Source organism: Rutidosis leptorrhynchoides, chromosome 4 (genome assembly GCF_046630445.1).
Source record: "Rutidosis leptorrhynchoides isolate AG116_Rl617_1_P2 chromosome 4, CSIRO_AGI_Rlap_v1, whole genome shotgun sequence".
In the NCBI taxonomy this organism is placed as follows: domain Eukaryota; kingdom Viridiplantae; phylum Streptophyta; class Magnoliopsida; order Asterales; family Asteraceae; genus Rutidosis; species Rutidosis leptorrhynchoides.
In genome coordinates this window covers 140,603,653-140,608,439 of record NC_092336.1, presented here as the reverse complement: position 1 = coordinate 140,608,439, position 4,787 = coordinate 140,603,653, and positions in this window count along the sequence as shown.

Below are 4,787 nucleotides of genomic sequence, written 5' to 3'. Positions count from 1 at the left end.
AATAGTTTTATAAAATAAATAATATAAAAATAATATTTTTATAAAAATTGTACTTTTTACAACTTTTAGTATATTTTTATATTTTGTCCCTTTCTAATTGTTTTAGCGTAATATTTGTATTTTTCGCTTGTATTTAATACATAGTTTTTGCCATAGTTATTTTTTTTTTACTTCTAGATTTTTAGGCTTTGCCGTAAAATCTCTTAAGTGCCTTTTCTTTAGACTAAGATTTAGGTACTTTAGAATTTTGTGACGCCTTTTTAAGTTTTAGTACCTTTTTAAGTTATTTCCATTTGAGATTTAGTTTTTCCTGTAAGCTTTAATATTTTTAGACGACTTTTACCTATGTATCAATTATCATTCCAATTAGTAATCTCAATTTGCGATTATAATTTTAAGTTAGTTGTGGTAATAAGGTTAGGTTAGTCTAGTGTTTTTTAAGTTCTATAAGTCATTTTTTTTCTTTCTTATTTTTATTTTTCGATCTTTTTCCGACACGCTCTTTTTCTTTCTTATTTCTCGTCATTCTAGTTTTTAGGACTTAGAATTTTTTCTACTTCTTATCTAAATTTCTTAAAATTACGAAAATTTATTTTAAGTGGTTAAATTGATAGACATCAAAATTTTCTGGTTCGTAGTAATAGTTGGATTTGTACGTAGACCGGGTTATTGGAGCCAAACAGTCCTTAATTATATTGAGACCAAACGAATCCTGCCCCTCTGCTGCATCTTTTGGCTATTCGAAACGTGGGCAAAATCAGAAAAGTCTATTGATTGGATAACTTATATAATTTTTCTTTCCTTTTAAAAACTAATAGGATATTCAGTGAATGCACCGAGCAAGACGTTCACCACCTTTTGTACGTTCACCACCTGTAACTAGATCAAGACATTTAGCAAATATTACCGCCGTTGATTTTTCTTTAGAATCGTCATCCAGTCGACCAAGTACTCCAGTTCAAATTTCCGATAATCCATTTTTTGAACCCGACCTCACAATTGAGAATCCGGAGAATATTCAGGGACGATTCATAGATCCTGAACCATTAAATTTTCCTCCGGAACCACCAATCATTCAAACAGAGATTGTAGAGGAACGAACCATTAAATCAGAATCCTCTAGTGAATTCGATTCAACAAATTCAATTATGGAGAATCTGGAACCTTTAAGTATGGAAGACCGAATGAGAGCTAAACGCACTGGCCAAGGTCACGCAATTACTCATCCAGACATTAATGTGCCAGATTATGAAATCAAAGGACAAATTCTACACATGGTGACTAATCAATGCCAATTTAGTGGTGCGCCGAAGGAAGATCCAAATGAACATCTACGTACCTTTAATAGGATCTGCACACTATTTAAAATCCGAGAAGTGGAGGATGAACAGATATATCTCATGTTATTTCCCTGGACTTTAAAGGGAGAAGCCAAAGATTGGTTGAAATCGTTACCTGAAGGGGCGATTGATACATGGGATGTTTTAGTTGAAATATTTCTTAAACAATTCTTTCCTGCATCTAAAGCCGTAAGACTTCAAGCAGAAATTGTTACGTTCACACAGAAACCAAATGAAACTCTATATGAGGAATGGACAAAATTTGGAAAATTATTGAGAGGATGTCCGCAACATGGTTTAGACACCTGTCAAATAGTACAAATATTCTACCAAGGATGCGACATCACTACAAGGAAAGACATAGATATAGCAGCTGGTGGTTCCATTATGAAGAAAACCGAAACTGATGCTTATAAAATTATTGATAACACTGCTTCCCACTCACATGAGTGGCACCAAGAAAAAGATATCGTTAGATCATCTAAAGCAGCTAGAGCCGATTCTAGCCATGACTTAGATTCCATTTCCGCAAAGATAGATGCTGTCGAGAGACGAATGGAAAAGATGACTAAAGATATTCACTCAATACGAATTAGTTGTGAGTAGTGTGGAGGACCACATTTGACAAAAGATTGTCTCAGTATTGAACTAACAATGGAACAAAGAGAGAATATTTCATACATAAACCAAAGGCCTGGAAATAATTATCAGAATAATTATCAACCGCCAAGACCGATCTACAATCAAAACCAGAACTATAACCGAAATATTCCATACAGCAACCAACAAGGTCCTAGCAATCAACAAGTATCCAATAATACTTACAATCAGCAAAGACCTAATTTTCAAAATAAACCACCACAACAAGCCGATGATAAAAAGCCGAATTTAGAAGATATGATAACGAAGCTAGTTGAAGCTCAAACGCAGTTTTTCACATCTCAAAAACAAACTAATGAACAAAATGCTCAAGCATTTAGAAATCAACAAGCTTCTATTCAAAATCTGGAACAAGAAGTAAGTAACCTAGCAAGATTAATAGGTGAAAGAAAACCGGGAAGTCTACCTAGTGATACAAATGCTAACCCCCGGAATGAAACAGCTAAAGCCATTACCACAAGAAGTGGTACAACACTTAAACCACCTGAAATACCTGTAACTTCTGATAAAGCTATTCCTACTCCACAAGAACCACAACCTGATCAAGATAAGGAAAAAGAACAGGTAGTTGAAAAGGTTAATGAAGATAACACAGTTAAGGCTAAACCTTATGTTAAACCATACCAACCACCACTTCCTTACCCGAGTAAAATGAAGAAAGAGAAACTTGAAGCCGAGCAATCCAAATTCTTGGATATGTTTAAACAGATAAATGTAAATCTTCCTTTCATTGATGTGATTTCAGGAATGCCTAGATACGCTAAATTCTTGAAAGATCTGATCACGAATAGAAAGAAAATGGAAGAACTCTCGGCCGTTACTATGAACGCTAATTGTTCAGCAGTGCTGTTGAATAAGATACCAGAAAAACTATCTGATCCAGGAAGTTTCACAATTCCATGTTTTCTGGGTAGTCTTAGTTCAATAGAAGCATTAGCAGACTTAGGTGATAGTATAAATTTAATGCCGTATTTACTATACGCTAAACTAGACCTTGGAGAATTGAAACCAACTAGAATAAGTATACAACTAGCCGATCGATCAATAAAATAAAATAGAGGGATAATGGAGAACATGCTAGTTAAAGTTGGTACTTTAGTATTTCCAGTATATTTTGTTGTTCTGGACATGGAAGAAGATTCTCAAATTCCTCTCATATTAGGAAGACCATTCTTAAACACGGCTAAAGCAATGATAGACGTGTTCGGTAAGAAATTGACCCTAAGTATAGAGGACGAGAGTGTTACCTTTTCAGTTGATAGAGCAATGTAACAACCACAATCTGCAGATGATACATGTTATTATATTCAAACTATAGATGCACATGCAGAATTGTTAGAAGAATTTACAGAATTACAAGGAACAGGAGAATGTTCTTTAGGAGAAGGTAATGAACCAATTGATGAAGCTGAAATGTTAGCTACACTAATAGCTAATGGATATGAACCAACAACAGAAGAAATTCAAATGCTAAAAGAAGAAGATAGATATCGATACAAATCATCGATAGAAGAACCTCCGAAATTAGAGCTAAAGCCACTTCCAAACCATTTGGAATACGCTTATTTACGTGGTGAATCTGAATTACCTGTAATAATATCGTCTTCTCTTACTGAAAATGAGAAATCACAACTCATTTCTGTGTTGAAAGCTCATAAACCAGCCATTGCATGGAAGATTCATGATATTAAAGGAATAAGTCCTTCGTATTGCACACATAAAATCCTTATGGAAGAAGGTCATAAACCGTATGTGCAACGCCAACGAAGACTAAATCCTAATATGCAAGATGTAGTTAAGAAAGAGATTATTAAACTGCTAGATGCAGGTTTAATATATCCAATTTCTGATAGTCCATGGGTAAGCCCAGTTCAATGCGTGCCTAAGAAGGGTGGCATGACTGTCATTACAAATGAAAAAAATGAGCTTATTCCTACTAGGACTGTAACAGGATGGCGTGTATGTATTGATTATAGAAAATTAAATGACGCCACCAGAAAAGATCACTTTCCCTTACCTTTCATTGATCAAATGTTGGAAAGATTAGCCGGAAATAGTTACTATTGTTTTCTAGATGGATTTTCCGGATATTTTCTAATTCCAATAGCACCCGAAGATCAAGAGAAAACCACATTCACGTGCCCTTATGGTACTTTTGCTTACAAACGCATGCCATTTGGACTTTGCAACGCCCCTGCAACCTTTCAAAGGTGTATGATGGCAATTTTTCACGACATGATAGAAGAATGCATGGAAGTTTTCATGGATGACTTTTCAGTCTTCGGTGATACATTTGAATCATGTCTAGCTAATTTGGAACGAATGCTTATTAGATGCGAACAGTTAAATCTAGTACTTAATTGAGAGAAATGCAATTTCATGGTTAAAGAAGGCATCGTTCTTGGTCATAAAATTTCGAAGGAAGGAAGTGAAGTGGATAGAGCTAAAGTAGATGTAATTGCTAAACTTCCACATCCCACCAATGTTAGAGGAGTTATGAGTTTTCTAGGGCATGCTGGTTTTTACCGACGTTTCATAAAAGATTTTTCTAAAATTGCCACTCCTATGAATAAACTCCTAGAAAAGGATGCTCCATTCATCTTTTTAGATGAATGTATCAAATCTTTTAATATTCTTAAAGAGAAACTCACTAATGCGCCGATCATGATAACACCAAATTGGAATCTACCGTTTGAATTAATGTGCGATGCAAGTGATTTTGCAATGGGAGCCGTTTTAGGACAAAGGATTGAAAAACGATTTCAACCTATATATTATGCCAGTAAG